The sequence below is a fragment of the Scyliorhinus canicula genome, chromosome 10 (assembly GCF_902713615.1).
Source record: "Scyliorhinus canicula chromosome 10, sScyCan1.1, whole genome shotgun sequence".
Classification (NCBI taxonomy): domain Eukaryota; kingdom Metazoa; phylum Chordata; class Chondrichthyes; order Carcharhiniformes; family Scyliorhinidae; genus Scyliorhinus; species Scyliorhinus canicula.
Genome location: NC_052155.1, coordinates 121,118,210 through 121,137,554, shown reverse-complemented (window position 1 = coordinate 121,137,554; position 19,345 = coordinate 121,118,210). Strand labels below are relative to the sequence as shown.

Genomic DNA, 19,345 nt, shown 5'->3' with positions numbered 1-19,345 from the left:
CTTCCCACAGTCCAAGGATGTGCAGGTGAGGTGGACTGGTCATGCTAAATTGCCCCTTAATTTCCAGCGATGTGCAGGTTAGGGTACAAGGGATAGGGCGGGGTGGACAGGAGAGTGGACCTGGGTAGAATGCGTTTTTCAGAAGATTGGTGCAGACTTGATAGGCCAAATGGCCTCCTCTGTACTCTAGAGATTGTATTTTTAAAAAAGTGCAGCCTGACCTACTGTACTCATGTAGTTCTGCACTCCCCATGGTGGCATTGGGCACCATTTGTGAACCGCAAGGATTCCATTCACTCAATGTGTTGGCAACCATGCGAGGTTCATAATGCAGGTGTTTGTCTATTTCCTGGGAAGCGTCCACGCTAGCTACATTCTTGGACACTCACAGATCCCGGCTGTCTTCAAGGAAGACCAACGGCTGGAGGGATGGCTCCTCGGGGGCAAGGGGAACCCTCTCAGGAGGTGGCTAATGATACAATTTAGGAGGCCCCAAATACAGGCGGAGGCCTGATACAATGAGAGTCATGTTACAACACGTGTGCTGGTTGAGCAGACAATCCCCCCTGAAGATGCAGTTCTGGTGCCTGGACCGGTCGGTGAGAGCTCTCCAGTACAGCCCTCAGAGGGGGTCCACAAGACATAGGAGCAGAAGTAGGCCATTCGGCCCATCGAGTCTACTCGACTAATCTGATATCATCCTCAACTCCACTTTCTTGACTTATCTCTAGAACCCTTGATTCCCTTAATCAAATCTGTCTATCTCAGCCTTGGGCATACTTAATGACCCAGCCTCCACAGCCCTCTGTGGTATAGAATTCCACAGATTTACTAACGTCTCAGAAAAGAAATTCCCCCTCATGTCTGTCTTAAATGTGTGAGCCCTGACGTTGAGGTTTTGCCCTCTGGTGTTGGACTCTCCCACATGGGGAAATAACCTCTTAGCATCTGCATTGTCAAGTCCCTGAGAATCCTATTTGTCTCATTAAGGTTGCCTCTCATTCTTCTCTAATGAGTACAGGCTCAATCTACCGACCTCTCCTCATAAGAAAATCCCTCAATATCCACGATCAACCGAGTGAACCTTCTCTGACAGCCTCCAATTCCATGGGCTGGATTCTCCGGAGCTCTGCACCAAAATCGCGAAATGCGATCGGCCGGAGAATCGGCTCCGATGTCGAAATCGGAATCACGGTGCCCGCAGCATGGCCCGGAGAATCGCATTAGATGCCCCGATGACCGATTCTCCGGGGCCCTAACGATTCTGCAGCATGGATGAGCCAAAGTCCTGACGGTGTGGTTCTAACCACCTATAGAAAATGGTGAAGCTGGCGTGCTGGCTGATGCGGTGGCAGGAGGAGGTAGGGGTTGGCGTGGGGGACTGCGGGCTCCCGTAACGACACCAGCTGTGCCTTCTGCCGGGGGTTGGGGAAGGGAAGGGGTGGGACATGCAGAACAGTCGGGGAGCCCCTGACGTGACAGGGCGGTGCTCACACATTGGGCTCCATTACGGCGGCCATCTTGTTGGCCACCCACCCCAGGGACTGGGTGAACACAGGGTTAACACCCGTATGGATGGGTGCCGCGTCCCTCCCCGGCCACCTACCCAACCGGCGACACCCACCGGGGACCACCCAGGCCCACACCCGCGGCAGCCCCCAGTGAGGGCAGTGCCATCAATTGGTGGCCATGACAGCAGAGACGGGCGCCCAGAATGGGGGCACCAACAGGGTGAGTGGGGGGCCTGAGTAGCTGGGGCGCGCGGTGCCAACCGGGGCCATGTAGCCCATGGCACCTGGTTGTACACGGGTGTATGCGCCATGGTAACAGATGTCCCCTCACCACCTGCAGAGTATCATGTTTGGGAACCATCCTGCGATGCTGGCCGCCATGGCGGGGGCCGCGGCCCTGCATGCAGCCCTGTGGCATGCGACTCAGAGAGGAGGCAGAGTCCACAGCAGAGGAGCAGGCCGCAGAGGGGCAGGTGGCAGTTGCTCAGGCTGGACGGGCGTCCGCCCGACAGGCCGAGGAGGAGGAGGAACTGGACGAGGAGGAGGAGGTGGTGCCAAGAAGGTGCCTAATGCGGCCCCATGTGTACTGGTGCTGCATGTCTTTCGATGACCTCCCGGACCGGGCACAACTGAAGGAGACTGCGGATGAGCCGGGAAACTATCGCTCACATCCGCCACATGATGGCACACCTTGCACCGCGTGGGAGTGGGGGAGCAGACCCGCTACTGGTGGCCGTCAAGGTGACGGTCGCCCTGAACTTTCGTGCCACGGGATCGCTCCAGTCGCTGAGTGGAGACCTGTTCGGCATCTTCCTGTGAGTGGGCAGCCAAGTCCTGTGCCACGCCTCCACCTGTATCGATAGCCCCTGGCCTTGCGTAACCTGACCCGTGTCCGACAGCTTCGCCCCCTTTGCCTCCACCCGTGCGGTTTCGGCATGGGTGGCACGCATGACCGGCACCACTCCCTGTTCCTGCAGGCGGTTGGGCTCCTCCACCTGCGTCTGCAGGTGCTGGAAGCCGGCTATCATCCCTTTCTTTGGTCCATGGGTCGCTGACTGCCCTCCGACCGTCCAGCCTCTTGGCTGCTCCTACCTCCACCTGCTGTACCAGAGCGGCTGTGTGATGCTCACCAGTAAGTGTCCCAGACACTTCACTAAAGAGCCCAGCCGAGGTGATAGTCTCTGAGATGGTGGAGGGTGTAGAAGACAGCAGTAACGGAAAGTCCAAGTCCTCATCGGACCCAAAGTCTGAGGTTTCCTGTGTCGTGTTGTGCTGTGTCTGTCCCCTGTGTGTTGGTTTCCTGCATTTCTGTCCCCTGAGTTTCCGTCCCCTGGGTCGTGGTGTCCTGGCTCGTCTCGGGCGGAGGGCTACTATTACAGCTGCCCTCCCAGTCAGTGCTTGGGTCCCTGGAGGGCACCGGCCCTGGCACTGTATGGGGGCAGGGGGCGCCGGCTGGGCTGGGACCATCACCGGTCCTGCAAGACACAAGACAGCTTTTATGGTTAGATAGATGAACGGGGGTGAGGCGTGATGTGAGGGGGTGCGGTGAGGGGGGGGGGGGGGGGGGGGCACGCGAGGGGATGTGGGTGTGCACACAAGTGCTGTGAGGGGCCGCATACAGACAGGGGGTTCTCACTTGGTGGCACGCCTCCGACATCCGCATCCGCCATCTCCTGCTCCTCCGGTCTGCCAACGATATCCCGTGCCCGTCGGGTACAGTGAGGGGACGGGGATCTGGTGGTCCCCTTCCTGTCTTCACCCGCTCCCGGCAGTTATGCGCGGACTTCTCCTGGGGGTGCACATGCAGCCCAGGGGTTGGATCTCTGATGTCATCAGTGGATCGGGCACCAGGCCATTGCGGCTGGCCTGGGTGATTGCAGCCATGTGGGTCAGGGTGGTGGTGGACCTACCTTGGGGGGGGGGGGGGGGGGGGGGGGGGTGGTGCCAGGGGCACAGTGCTGGGTACTCACCCTGGCTGCCCTAAAGGAGTTTGTGCAGCTTCTTCTGGCACTGGTCAGTGGTCCTGGCCACCAGCCCAATGGGCTGACTGACTCAGCCACCTCCGCCCAGGCACGGCGAAATATGACGCCTGCTGTCCTTTGGCCCGATCCAGGGTATAACACCTGCCTCCTCTCCTCCACGGCGTCCAGGAGGGTGTCCAATTCGTTGTCCCTGAATCGCGGGGCTGCTTGTCTGGCAGCCATCTTTCCTGCGACAGATGTGTGTGTGGGGATAAAATGCTTTTCATCAGCGCCGGCGGCGCATCAATGAAGCAACCCATGTACTGGCGGCCGCTCCCTCGGGCGCTTCACGTTTCACCCGCGTTAGCCCCTTGTGGGCTGCATTTTATCTTTGCCACTGTAACTGAGTTAATAACTTTAACACTTTGATAACTTATGGCAGCAGTTTTGAAATAAACTCACCTTTACCTTGCGGTAAACAAATCTTTATTTTGTTTAAGATGAAAAATTATTTGCTGAATTATTTTTAAACTGAACCATTCACAAATTAAAAGGGGACTACACACACACATACACAAAAGAAAGCTGAGCTCACTGACCACTTTGAGGAAATGCCTTTTATGTGGTTGTGACAATTGGGATCTCATGTTTGAGATTTCAAAATGACCCATAGCCAAATTTATACTGAAAGACAGGGAGTGGGATTCCCCGAGCTCCCAGCCGTGTGGCGGCGGGCTATTTTCTGGCAGTTGGATTCTCTGTTCTTGCTGCTGTCAATGGGAAATCCAAGGACCAACGAATCCCGCCATCGGCAAATGCCGAAGAATTCCAGCCAGGATTTAATCCATTATGGAAGGAGCCAAATCTTGAACTACAAAGAAATTGGAAGTAGACAGAGCTTGTAATTATTTTCCCTTCGGTGGCTGCAAAGTAACAGAGTCCAATTTGTTTGAAACCAAACCAGAACCTTCAGCAACAGGTTATGTTTTAAGCACTAACCATAATTTAAGACGGCAAATTTTGATGCCAAAGAGATATCAATCAGTCTGGTTTGGTAAAAGCGAGTGTCCTTCCTCATGGAGCAACGAAAAGCCATTGCGAGGCAGGCAGAACTTAAGATCTCCAATCAGGCAAAGAGATAGGAATCCTTGATAATGCTGGCTGAGCATTTTGAATTCAGTTCAGAGTCACAACAGGCAGCAGAACCTGAAGCAATTTTAATGATTCAGCCTCCAATGCTTTATGGCAATGAATTCCATTCAAGAGAAAAAAAATTCTCCTCATCTCCATCTTAAAAGGTAGACCTCTTATTCTTGAGCTATGCCTCCTGGTTCTAGTCTCTCCCACAAGTGAAAACATCTCCCAGTAATCACCCTTTCAAATCCCCTCAGGATCTTACTTGTTTCAATAAGATCTAAACTCCTGATGCATTTTGGAGGATTAAATCTAGGTATGAATTATATTTTAAATGGCAGAACCCTTAGGAACATTAACATACAGAGGGATCTGGGCGTGCAGGTCCACAGTTGCTTAAAAGTGGCCAAGGTGATTAAGACGGCATAGGGCATGCTTGCATTCATCAGCCGGGACATTGAGTATAAGAGTTGGGAAATCATGGCCGGGATTCTCCCCTACCATGCGGGTCCTGGCGTGATGGAGTGGCGTGAGCCACTCTGGCGTCGGGCCGCCCCAAAGGTGGGGAGGTCTCCGCACCTTTAGGGGCCAAGCCCTCACCTTGAGGGGCTAGGCCTGCGCTGGAGTGGTTGGCGCTCCGCTGGCTGGCGTGGACGGCCTTTGGTGCCATGCCAATCGGGGCCGAAGGGACTTCGCTGGCCGACGTAAGTCCGCGCATGCGCCGGAGCGTCAGCGGCTGCTGACCTCATCCCCGCGTATGCACAGGGGAGGGGGTCACTTCCGTCTCCGCCATGGTGAAGACCATGGCGAAGGCGGAAGGAAAAGAGTGCACAGGCCCGCCCCCGATTGGTGGGCCCCGATTGCGGGCCAGGCCACCGTGGGGGCACCCCCTGGGCCAGATCCCCCCCCCCCCCAGGATCCCAGAGCCCACTCGCGCCGCCTGCTCCCGCCGGTAAGGTAGGTGGCTTGATACACACCGGCGGGAGAGAGGCTTGACAGCGGCGGGACTTCGGCCCATCGCGGGCGCCGACTGGTGTGGAGCGATTCCCGCCCTGCCGAATCTCTGGTGGCGGAGAATTCTGGACACGGTGGGGGCGGGATGGACGACGGCCCCCAGCGATTCTCCGACCCGGCAGGCGGTCGGAGAATCCCGCCCCATGTTGCAGCTATGTAAAACTTGGTTAGGCTGCATTTGGTGTATTGCGTGCAGTTCTGGTCAAATTTCTTCATAACATTAGTCACTCATCCCAGAACGAGCCGATGGAACCTTCTTGGAGCTGCTTCTAACACAATTATGTATTCTTTTCAAATAAGGAGACCAAAACTGCACAGAGTATTCCAGATGCCGTCTCATTGCCCTGTCCAGTTGTAGTAAAACTTTGCATTGCAAGAAATGGCAACCTATTCACTTTCTGCAGTGCATGCTAATTTATTGTGATTCATATACCAGGCCACCCAGATCCCTCTGTACCATAGAGTTCTGCAATCTCTCTCCATTTAAATAATAGGCTGCTCTTCTCACCAAAGTGGATCAGTTCACATTTTCCCACATTATAGTCCATCTGCCAGACACATTGGCTCACGGACCTTTCATTCACAGCAGGCATGAATCAAATGGTTAGTAGCAGCACTAAAAGTGATATAACCCTCACGAGACCACAGGGACGACCCGACTAATCTCCCTGTGAGCCTCATGGAGTCCGAGCTTCCCCACTGAGGGAGGCCAACCAGCAGGATAGTTAACTCAGGACATTAAAAGTCGGCCCAGGTTGGAGCCAAGCTGCAGAGCAGTCCCAGCTGGGACTTATAAATACTTTACTTTGGTAATAAACCTTTCTTTTGACTCTCCTTTTCGGACTCCTCTGACTACTAAAAAAAAAGATAACAGAGAGAGAGGAACGCAATACATCCGAAGGAAAAGAGAATGGGGAAAAATGGGAAACCAATCTCCGACTCTGTAGAGAAGGAATGCAGATGGCAGAGCTGTGGGACCAAGCCCTGTCTGTTTTGAAAGTGGAACTATCAAGGAACACAGCGGGCAAGTGACGAAAGTTACAGGCAGTATTCCAATGCAGCCCATATCCATAGTCACGAATTTATAATCCTTTATGCAAATGAAAAGGAAGACATAGAAACCAATCAGGATGTTGTGTATAATGGGGAAATGACCACGAATGATTCCAAAGCATTGGGAAAGGAGATTAACATTCTCCAAGATATAGGCTGCTTACCCTGCTGAAGCAGGACAAATTCCAAAGTGATAGTGAAAGGACTAACTGTAGAAGGTATTGAGGTACCTCTGCTGAAAATTCATGTAAGAGTGAGTTTGGGTTGGTAATGGTGGGTGTAACCTCAAGCTTGCCTATACAAGAGGTTCAACCTTTGCTTGAAAATGACCTTGCAGGTCTTACCCCGGAAAACTCAAAAACAGTCCTGGGCGGCTGAGCAAACTGAACAGTGGGAATCTGTAAAGTTGTATATAGATGAAAAAGTTTCCGAAGGCCAAAAGGGACACCTATGAAGGTTAAAATAGCTCAGCAAAGGCACACTCAATTAAACAGGGACCAAGGAAGTCCATAAGCAGGCCAAGAGACACTGAGGAAGATTCCCCACTTAGTTGAAGGGCTTAAGGGAATTTGAGTGTTAAAAGAGCTGAAGCCAAGTCAAATGAGTTAAAAGAGACAGGAAAAGACTTTCACAATTCAGAGGTCACTGGGTCCAGTTCAAAACATGATTGGAATGAGCTGATTTGCGAAGTAAGGGGCAGGCTTAAGGCGTTAGAGGAAAAAGCAAAAACACAGAAGCTGTCGATCTAGCTTAATAGGATTTAAATAAGATTCAAAGAACAAACCAGACAAGAATATCAAACATTCTTGCCAGCACGTAAAAATCATCTTATGACATTCTTGTATCAGCTAAAAGAGACTTTGATCAAAGAAAGGGGTTACTGGCACAGAAAGAGGCCAATACTAACTTGCTCACTTAGAGGGAGAATTTAAAAGGTTTAAGTCTGGGAAGTGAACAGGAAACACATCTAGGTAAAGAAACAGCACATGTTTTAGCTTTAGATTTGTCTGGTACATTCTTTGAAGACATCAGTGATGAAAAGGATAAAAGTTTCAACACTTTCACTTTGGAAAGAAGGAACATAAGCAATGAGCCTGCAACAATATCTCTCAAAAAAAAATTTGCAAATCTAATCTTTAAGCATCTTTTGCCCTTCATCTGCATTTTAGTCTTTTGTAACTGCATTTTAATTAGTAATGTTATAATTTTTACTTCAGGGGAAATTTTGTAATAAACTAATCTTTATCTTGTTTAAGACAAAAGCTTGTCTGCTGGGTTATTTGTAAATTGACCCATTCATAAATGAAAATGGGTCTATTTAAATGTAGACACAAATTCTTTGCTCATGGACCACTTTGAGGAAATGTCCTTTATGTGGTTGTGACAGGTATTATTTAAACTGAGTCTTTGGAAGCAAAGTTTCATATTTAGTTATCCTGAGGTTACTGAATTCATTATTTTAAACATCTGAGTCTGAATCAATATCCATAATGATTCATTCTTTTGATTAATAAATGACTCCATCTGTAGATGTCAATTAATTACTAAGATTACCTAAATTGTGAATGTTTCACAACTTTCCTCCTTCGCTTAAACGCTCAACAGTCTAATGACTTCCTCCATTATTTTTTGACAGAATAACTACTCTCTTAGGCTTCCAGTTCTCCCAGCTCTAGAGGAAAGGTAGACATTCCCATAGAATAAAAAGTGAGGGCTAAATTTACATGTGTGTGTCCAGGACACAATTATAAACGACTCAACTGATAGATTATAGAAAGAACATAGAAAGAACATTGAAAGAACATTAAAAATATCAATGTACATCAAACCATTTTAGCTGAAGCATTTCCTTTCCTTATTGCTATTGGATGTTTTAAATACAGAGAGGAAACCAAAACAGATGTGCATTTTTGTCAATTACTGTACTCACAGCAGTTTGGAGATTCAAATAAACCACTTATGAATCTTAATTCTTGGGAAGCCACAATGGCATATTTGAATCATGTACATATGTTTAGAGGGCTGAATTTTGTGGCGTGGATACAGGTCCTGACTCCAGGATCAGAAGCGGGTGACATTTCCCTTCAGGTGGGAGCTCCCAATCACACCTGTTCATCTGCTGACCAGCCAATTAGCAGTGATGAGGTACAGGGTTGTCTGGTGGGCACATGAAGGTGGGATGAGAGGTGTCGGAGATGCTGCAGCAGGTTCCGGCACCATATTTAAAGGTGACCGTCTGTCTGGAAAGATGAAAATATAAAAGGAAGCCTACAGTCACAATAGCAGTTGCAAACCTGGGGTGGTCCAATGGTTCATTGTTGCTTCCCTGCAGACTCTCCCACACGCTGCAAGGCAAGGTGGGAGATCTTCATCCCCAGGGTCGAGAATTAGTATAGTAATCTTTTAGTGTCACAAGTAGGCTTACATTAATACTGCAATGAAGTTACTGTGAAAATCCCCTCGTCGCCATACGTCAATGCCTGTTCGGGTGGGCAGTACGGTAGCAGAGTGGTTAGCAAAGTTGCTTCACAGCTCCAGGGTCCCAGGTTCTGTTACTGTCTGTGCGGAGCCTGCATGTTCTCCCAGTGTCTGCGTGGGTTTCCTCTGGGTGCTCCGGTTTCCTCCCACAGTCCAAAGATGTGCAGGTTAGGTGGATTGGCCTTGATCAATTGCCCTTAGTATCCAAAAAGGTTGGGTGGGGTTAGGTGGGTTGCTCTTTCCAAGGGCTGGTGCAAACTCGATGGGCCTCATGGCCTCATTCTGCACTAAAGATTCTATGATACAGAGAGGGAGAATGCAGAACGTCCAATTTGTCTAACCTGAAAATCTTTGGACTGTGGGAGGAAACCGGAGCACCCGGAGGAAACCCATGCAGACGCAGGGAGAACGTGTAGACTCCGCACAGACAGTCACCCAAGCCTGGAATAGAACCTGGGTCCGTGGTGCTGTGAAGCAACAGTGCTAAACACTCTGCTACCTTTCTGCTCACCCGAGATATTAGGACTGATGGCCAAACATTTGGGTCAAGATGTAGATTTTATGTAACAAGTTAAAATGAAGAAAGTGAGGGAGAGAATTCCAGAGCCCCTTATGATGCCCCTCTAAGTAGCCACATATAGAAGCCATTCGTGGATCACTGGGCTTCCACCAGCACAGGCAGAAATACTCATCTCTGTCGTGAAACTGACAGTGATCATCTGGCCTTGCAAGAGAAGACAGTCCATGACTTAAAGAAATGGGTCAAGACTGGCTGAGGGGTTCTATTTCCATCCATCATGACCCCCAGGGAAGGTGAGGCCTTAAGAGCTCCAAGTCAAGCTGCAGAGTGGCATGGTAGCCTCTCGAATGCTGATGGTGGTGGGGGTTGGGAGGGGCAAGAGTGCCCACCTAAGAGGGTGAGTGGATAAATGCAGGGAAGGCAGGATGCATCAGCCATGCAAAAGGCATAGTGCTTGTTTGTCCACCACTGGACACATGGATTTCCACATTTGGTACAGTTGGAATGACACAATAGAAAGCCCATAACCCTTCACTCTTTCTATTTATTCTCTTGTGTAGGTTCTGGTCAGGATGAAGTGCAGACAGATGGAGAGATTGGGGGCCAGCTGGCTGGATCCTCAGAGTGTGCACCATCATAACATTTCCCCACACCCTCCACCAACGCAGATACTCTTAGGTTAGTTGGTATGTGCTTGAGATTAGAGTGAGGGTCATAACCTGGTGAGTACAGCACTGATGTACCCAAGCAGCTGACTGAGGCTATGCTGAGGATATTGGCAGTTGGAAGATTGTGACAGTTGGATGTCAGGTCCATGCTGAGACACAGGCTGATAAAATGCCTCCAGTAGCAGGGCAAATGCTGCAGCTGCAGTGGGAGGTGAGGGTACATCTGACAGAGCTTCCAGAAGCTACACAGACCCATGGAGGAGTCAATCCTGGCCTCACATGTTGCATGTCTCTGATGTATACACTTGGCTTCCTCCCAGAGAAGTAGATAATCTCCATGGAGAACCAGATCCAATGGACCAGTCAGTGGTTGATGAAGGTATGCACAGACCTACATTCCATTACCTTGTCAATGAGTTCAATGCAGCAGTGGAAAGACAACAGCAGGAACCTCCATCAGGTCCTCATCCTACTGAGGTCTGCAGGAAGGTATGTCTGGCTTATAAGGGAAGAGGATTAGCTGTCTTTTACATGTTGAGCTCCTTTCAGAGTACTTCTGTTGTGGACAGTGGTACCTCAACTCCTCTGCCACTAACACCAGTGCCTTAAATAGCTGTGTTCACAGGGGAGGATCCTTCACCTGACCGCCAAGGTTTCCCCAGGCCATGGGATAGCAAGGTCAACAGCCTGACTCCCCCTCAGCTGCAAGCTTGGAGTAAGCACATGTAAAAGAGTCAAGAAGAACACCTTTGTCAATAGCACTTTACAAACTCTCAACCTCTATCATCTAGAGGGACAAGGCATGGGAACACCACCACCTACAAGTTCTCCTTCAAGTCGTCACACACCATCTTGACTTGGAGCTATATCGCTGACATGGAATTATATTGCTGTACCTTCACTGTGCTGGGTCTGTAATAAGTTCACGGAGGCAGAAGTCCTGTCACCAGAATTCCTTTTATTTACAAACCCAGCAACTGAACAACCATGACCATTCAGTCTGTTGTCTCCACCAGGAGTGCAGAGGATCTGACGCTCCCTGTTACATACACAGAAAGGGGTTCCCCGATTGGGCCACTAATCAGGGAACTCTTATTCTAATTGGCCAATCTCAAAGGCCTGGCCTAATTCATTACAACCCTCCCCCCCAAAGTCTGAGGAGCCCCCATGGTTCTCGTGACTCATGGGTCTCCGGCTTCGTTTTTGCACCGGGTCCGGCTCCTCCACTTCGGCCTCCAACATAGGGGGGTATAACGGCTAGGCGCCCATCTTTTCCGATGTGAGCGTCTGAGAGGCGGTTCGTCCCTTTCCTCCGGCAGCAGGGATACAGCTGCAGCATCATCCACGGTGTTGATATCCAAGCCTGATGTCCTCACCAGTGGTGTCGGAGGGGCGTGAATAGTTTGGTCGGGGCGGACTCTCCACAGTACTTAGTATGCTGGTCTGAGTCAGCTCCGGAGGAGGAAACAAATCTGAGGCCTGTACCTCAGGTGGTTTCTTTATTACATGTTTTCCCACACGTACATCAGACGACACAGGTCCTGTCCTGGCCTTGACTGTTTCTGCGACCCATGTAGGGCCATTCGCATAATTTCTGACCCATACATGTTGAACTGCCTTTCTTGGCGAGTGCTGTTGTGGCCCTTGCATTGGGCCTCTTGGTGTCGCTCTATTCTGCCACCTAAATTCGGGAACAGTAGACTCAGCCAGGTTCGGAGTCGCCTACCCACGAGTAGCTCCACCGATGCTATTCCCGATGTGTGTGGGTTTGTTCTGTGGTCAAATAGCCAGCGCGACAGTTGTGTCCAATGATGCTGCTGACTGTTTCTTCAACCCGACTTTTAAAAGTCTGGTTGGCTTTCTCCGCCAAACCATTCGATGCCGGGTGGTATGGTGCCATCCTTATGTGCCGAATGCCATTCGACTTCATACATTTTGTGAAGTCCTGTCTAGTGAAAACTGATCCATTATCCCAAACTAACACCTCTGGGATACCATGAGTTGCGAACGAGGTGCGGAGTTTTCCAATGGTAGTTGTTGAAATTGCAGAGTTCATTTTGCAGACGTCCAGCCATTTGGAATGGGCATCTACTATTATAAAAACCATTGAACCCATAAACGGGCCTTCAAAATCGACAAAGTCGCGACCATGGTCTACCTGGCCATTCCCATGGCAGCGGGGCTGCCGTGGCACCTTCTACCCTTGTTGGCATTCTTGGCACTGACCTATCAATGCCGCTATGTCTGTGTCCAGGCCCGGCCACCAGACATAGCTTCTGGGCAGCATCTTCATTTTTGAGACGCCAGGGTGCCCATGATGTAGTTCAGCCAGTACGGCTCAACGGCCTTGACTTGGATCTATTACTTGAGCCCCCCATAGCAGGATCCTGTCTTCCACAGTGATCTGCTCTCTTCTGCTCCAGTAAGGGAGGAATTCTGCCTGGACCGGTCTTTCCATCTCCCTAGTTAGCACCATGTGTTGTATTTTTGATAAAACCGGGTCCCTTTGGTTCCATAAACGAATGTTTTGTGCGGCCACTGGAAGGGTGTCCAGGAAATGTAACGTCATTACCGTTTCCTCTATTTTGCATACTAATGGCGGGGCGTCCGGTAATGGCAGCCTCCTTAGTGCAGCGGTGTTTGCCACCCAGGTTCTTGGCCGATGCTGCAGTTGATATTAGTACACTGCCAGTAGTAGGGCCCAGCATTGGATCTTGGTCGAAGCTATTGGTGGTATTGCTTGGTCTTCTTTCAACAAACCCAGCAATGGCCTGTGGTCTGTAATTAATAGTGAATTTCTGCCCGTACAAGTACTGGTGAAATTTCTTCACCGCAAAGATCACAGCCAGTCCTTCCTTTTCGATCTGGGCGTACTTTTGTTCTGCTGCTGGCAGCGTCCTGGAAGCAAACGCTATAGGTCGTTCCTCTCCGTTTTGCCCTGTGTGCCAAAACTGCACCAACGCCATATGGAGACGCATCGCACGTGAGCACCAACTCTTTCTTGGGGTTGTAGTGTGCCAAGACATTCTGAGGAAACCTGTTCTTTTATCTTCTTGAAAGCCGTCTTGGCGGGCAGACCATTCCCAGGCTTACCCCCTTTTTAGTAATTGTTATCAGAGGTCCAAGATGGAAGCTCTGATCTGTTTGAACTTTCCATAATATGTCATCAGTCCTAAAAAAAGACCTTAAGGCCTGGATTGTGGTGGGGACCAGGGCATCTTTAAACGCCCTCATCCGATCCTCCAAAGGGTGTAGCCCTGATTTGTCAACCTTGTACCCCAGATAGGTTACTGGAGGTGCTGGACAACACATTTCTGCCTCTTTAGGAGCACGTCTGCTGCTTAAAACCTCCTAAGGACCTCCTCCAGGTTTTGCAGGTGTTCTGCCTTTGTTTTTCCTGTAATGAGGATGTCATCCAGGTAAATGGCGACTTGTGGTAGCCCTTGCAATATATTCTCCATTGTCCTCTGAAATATCACACAAGCTGATGAAACCCCAAAGACTCATCTTGTACACTGAAAAAGGCCCTTCAGGGTGTTTATCGTTGAGAATTTTTGGGACTGTTCGTCCAGCTTCAGCTGTAGATATGTGTGGCACATATCCAGCTTTGAGAATAGGAGTCCTCCAGCCAGATACAAATCCTCAATCCGGGGAGTTGGGTATTTGTCCAGTTGTGAGTAGCGATTAATCTCCACAAAGGTGATCCGAGCCGTCCGGCATAAGGATAGGCACCACGGGAGCCCCACCCACTCTGCAAACTGGACCGGTTTTATTGTTCCCTCACGCTCGAATCATTTTATTTCCATATTGACTTTCTGCCAAGGGTACTGGTCGGGATTTTTGAGACTGCCTCCAGATTCACATGCAATGTCGCCTTTGTTTCCTTTATTGTTCTGAGCCCTTCTCAGAAAACCTCTGGGTATTTGCATAGGAGTTCGCTCAGGTGGCCATTTTCCAGCTGGAAAATGTTTAGCCAATCCAGCTGGATCTCTTTTAGCCAGTTTCGTCCCAATAAGCTTGGCCCCACACCTTTCACTACCATTAAAGGCAGCCTAACCAGTTGCTCTCCATAAGCCACAGTTACATGCGTTGTGCCCAACACTCAGTGGTTCCCCTGTGTATGTCCTCAGTTTTGCCGAGGTCCAGGTTAGGAATAAGGGTTGGAGTCCAGTGCGAATTTTATTGAATACTGTTTCCCCTATTACTGACACAGCTGCTCTAGTATCGACTTCCATCAGTGTGGGAGGTCCCTTCAACCTTATGGATAATTTAATGGGTCTTGATTTCACCGTCGTTACACAATTCAGTTGTTCCTCGTCGGAGATAGGTAGGGCTTCTAGAGTATGCATTCTCCTGTACCCGGCCTACGTGACCTTCTCAGAGATGATGGTTTTGGGCTTCTATTTCTCTTTTCTGGTTCTGATCTGTTAACAACTACAATATTTTGCCGGGCGAAAGGCTGCCGTCTGTCCAGACTTAAATTTTCCCTTGCTTGGGAGGGGTTCTGTGAGTGGGCCTGGTTAACTTAGTATCTGAGTCTTTCCTGAGGGTGGCAAAGCAGTTGCCTATCCCCCAGCGGTCGTCCCTTAACTCAGTTTCACTGGTATGGGCGCCTACCTCCATTGGAGTACCCTGTAACTCATGCGCTCCGTTTGCTGCTGTTTCTAAGGACAAAGCCAACTGCAATGCTTGTCTGCAATCCAGCTCAGCCTCTGCTAACAGACGTTTCTGTATTGCTAAATTATTTATTCCACATACCAAACGGTCTCAGAACATCTCATTTAGTGTCACGCCAAATTCGCAAGTCTCTGCTAATCACCTTAATCTTGTTACAAAGTTTGTAACTGACTCCCCAGTGCCTCAGAATGCTGAGTAAAACCGGTACCTTCGCAGGATCAGAGGTGGTTTAGGGTTATAGTACTCTTTTACTAAGTCCGTCAATTCCTGGAAAGTTTTCGTGTCTGGTGCCTCCGGAAAAGTGAGACTGCGCATAATGGCAAAAGCTGCTGGCCCACACCTGTTGCTTTTCATCCAGAATTATATCGTTTGCTCTAAAGAAGTACTTCATCCGCTCTACATATTGGGCCCAGTCTTCCACTGCAGGGTCAAGTGAGGCCAACTTTCTGAATAAAGGCTTTTTGCCGGTCAGTGGCTTACCCTCAATTTGCAGCAGCTGCTGACGAGCAGGTTTTCCTCATCACCACTGTAATAAGTCCTCGGAGGCAGACGTCTCATCACCAGAATTCCCTTTATTTGCAAACCCAACAGCTGAACAACCATGGCCATTCAGTCTGCTGTCTACACCAGGAGTGCAGAGGATCTGACACTCCCTGTTATATACACAGAAAGGGGTTCCCTGATTGGGCCACTAATCAGGGAACTTGTATTCTAATTGGCCAATCTCAAAGGATAGGCCTAAGTCATTACAGGTCAAAATCCTGGAACTTCGTTCACTGCTGGTGTTCCTATTGCAGCAATTCAAGAAGGCAGCACATCATCAACTTCTCAAGGGCAATTAGGGGTGGACAATAATTGTTGGTCTAATCAGCAATGCGCAAATCCCATGAACTAAGAACAAATAACACAGCTGCACCTGGGTTTCACTGGTGAATAGAGTAACTATAAGTGCATCTGTTGTGTCATTTAATAAAGGATTAAGGTATTAGTGTTACTACTCTTTTCATTTCTTGCTGTCCTTTGGGTATTCAGTTATACCCTGTCTCCTTCAAGGGATGGGTTGTGAGGGACCATGACACATGCAGTCCACACTTTAACCTTGTCGCTGTGCGGTGTGCACCTGGGTGATGGAATGCAAAATGAAGGCGATGACAGCTGGGCTGCAGAAAGGTAAGGTTTTATTGGCATGGTTCCAACAGGCAGCAAGGTCCATGTAAAACATCTATGTCTAAGCACGTTCCCAGCCTTCCTTGCGCACATCTCATTTCACCTTGCCTGTGTTCTCTGGGGTCCTTCAAATTGCATTGCCTGGTCAGAAGCCTCCTCCACATCCTCATAATTGGAGCAGACATCACAATGTATGAGGTCCTCATTGTTCAATACCTCCACCCTCTGCAGCACCAGATTGTGCACTGTACAGTGGACGGCGATGATACGAGTTCCTTGCTGAGGCATATTGAATGGCTCCATATGATCAGTCTAGGCACCTGATTGCATCTTCAGGGTTGTAATGGCCTGCTTAATGATTATTTAGATTTCCTTGTGACAGGTGTTGTACCTCGCTGCTGCACCCGTGCATGGATTTCTCACTGGCATAAGATGTTATGCCCTCAGTGGGTAGCCCTTGTCTCCCAGTGTTCATCCTTGAGGACGCAGGGTGGGAAGGCTGCTGGAAAATCTTTCGCACTTGAGACTGCTAGTGTGTGTATGTATCATGGCTGCTTTTCGGGAACTGTGCACAAGGCTGAAGGATCCAGCTGTGTTGTTGTAAATTAGAGTGAGTGGAGACCCTTTTTTTAAAATTAGGGTCTGGTCTGTGGGAGCCTTGGTGGCCACATGCATGCAGTCAATGACATCTTGCATCTGGGGGAATCTAGCGATGGTGCCGAACCCAATGACTCTCCCAATTTGACTCTCTGGTTTGGTGCTGTAGTGCACATAGTTGCCGGTCCTTTTTAAATAGTCACCAGTTTGATGGATCAATGTTCGTAGACTGTGAGATCCCACACATACCTCCAGTGGATTCTGGGAATGATTCGGAGGCATATAAGTTCAGTGCCATGGTGACCTTCAACTGATACAATGTCCAGATGTGCCTGCAACTGGGCAAACAGCACAGCTGTCTGTTTTGGACAGGGACTTGTTCAAATATATGAATCTGGGTCCTGTTTGGCTGTAGGATAAATGTTGCATGCAAAATGGGCAGAGAGTATTGTGGCATGACCCTCAGAGCCTTAGCTCTTGGTTTTTGAGATAAAGGGGTATTCCCAAATTGGAAGTTTCCTCGATAATCTCGCAATGGGGAATTGTGAACCGATCATATATTCATGAAATGTAAAGAAAGCCATTTGTTAGTTTGGAACCTGGTTTGGTAAGTGTGTTTTCCAGTCCAACATTCAGTAAATAAAGAAGTAACATAAGGTTGAGTGATACATTGAAATAATTCCTGGGTCATGCTATTATTTATCTAGGTATTATCTAGATAAAGAACTGGCTGGGTAACAGGAGACAGAGAGTAGTGGTGGAAGGGAGTGTCTCAAAATGGAGAAGGGTGACTAATGGTGTTCCACAGGGATCCGTGCTCGGACCACTTGTGATCTACATAAATGACCTGGAGGAAGGTATAGGTGGTCTGATTAGCAAGTTTGCAGATGATACAAAGATTGGTGGAGTTGCAGATAGCGAGGAGGACTGTCAGAGAATACAACAAAATATAGATAGATTGGAGAGTTGGGCAGAGAAATGGCAGATGGAGTTCAATCCAGGCAAATGCGAGGTGATGCATTTTGGAAGATCAAATTCAAGAGCGGACTATATGGTCAATGGAAGGGTCCTGGGGAAAATTGATGTACAGAGAGATCTGGGAGTTCAGGTCCATTGTACCCTGAAGGTGGCAACGCAGGTTGATAGAGTGGTCAAGAAGGCATATAGCATGTTTGCCTTCATCGGACGGGGTATTGAGTACAAGAGTCGGCAGGTCATGTTATAGTTGTATAGGACTTTGGTTAGGCCACATTTGGAATACTGCGTGCAGTTCTGGTCGCCACATCACCAGAAGGATGTGGATGCTTTGGAGAGGGTGCAGAGGAGGTTCACCAGGATGTTGCCTGGTATGGAGGGGGCTAGCTATGAAGAAAGGTTGAGTAGATTAGGATTGTTTTCATTGGAAAGACGGAGGTTGAGGGGGGACCTGATTGAGGTCTACAAAATTATGAGAGGTATGGACAGGGTGGATAGCAACAAGCTTTTTCCAAGAGTGGGGGTGTCAGTTACAAGGGGTCACGATTTCAACGTGAGAGGGGGAAAGTTTAAGGGAGATGTGCGTGGAAAGTTTTTTACGCAGAGGGTGGTGAGTGCCTGGAACGCTTTACCAGCGGAGGTGGTAGAGGCGGGCACGATAGCATCATTTAAGAGGCATCTAGATGGGTATATGAACGGGCGGGAACAGAGGGAAGTAGACCTTGGAAAATAGGAGACAGGTTTAGATAAAGGATCTGGATCGGCGCAGGCTGGGTGGGCCGAAGGGCCTGTTCCTGTGCTGTAATTTTCTTTGTTCTTTTGTATTAAGCAGAAAAAGTGTAATTCGAATCATAGGTTATGCGTGAACTGCTAATGATCAATGACACTGAACCTGAAAAAATATCGAACATGAAAATGTAAAAATTGGTAGCTGTCTTGGTATCTGAGAATGGTCTTGACTTTGGTTCATAAGTTTGTGCATTGGAGCCTAATGGTAGGACCTAAGCTGATACTCCAGTGTAGTCCTGAGAAAATACTGGTTTGTCAGAAATTCCATTGTTTGGATGTGACCTTAAATTGTGGTTTTGATTGCTTGTTCAGACTGACATTAAAGCTACCATGGGATATTTGGAAGGATTCGATCAAATGGACCGATCTTCATTTAATTTATCATAACCTCACAAGGCTTATTCAAGTGCAGAATGATTGGTCTTTTTAAGGACTTTGAATCCTTTTTTGATGTGTCTTTTAAGTTGGCTTTGATGGTCAACCTGCTCAGTGGCAGTCTGAAGACTATTATCCAACCAACTCACCTCTCCAGTACATAGTGTGTGAGAACACCTGAAACTCAATGAATCCTTTAAGGAATTGCTATTCAGTAATCTCTATTGGATTTGCACACACCGCTGACAGACAAATGAATACATCATTACCAGCATCAACTAAATGGACGTTTACATTTTAAGTGTGAAATGAGTTTTACAAACAAGATTTCCTGGATTAATACTAACAGATTTGAAAATCATAGATACCACACAAGGAAAATGGTAGTCACTAAATTAAAACTGCCTTGTTAAATCCTACATTATA

The 19,345-nt window shown here is 48.7% G+C and overlaps 1 protein-coding gene across 4 annotated transcripts in view; it reads right to left on the bottom strand.

The window, feature by feature from the left end:
* The window catches only part of LOC119972633 (putative leucine-rich repeat-containing protein DDB_G0290503), a 590,251-nt gene that overhangs the window by 7,087 nt on the left and 563,819 nt on the right, over positions 1 to 19,345 (bottom strand). The gene's annotated exons all lie outside the window — the stretch shown is intronic.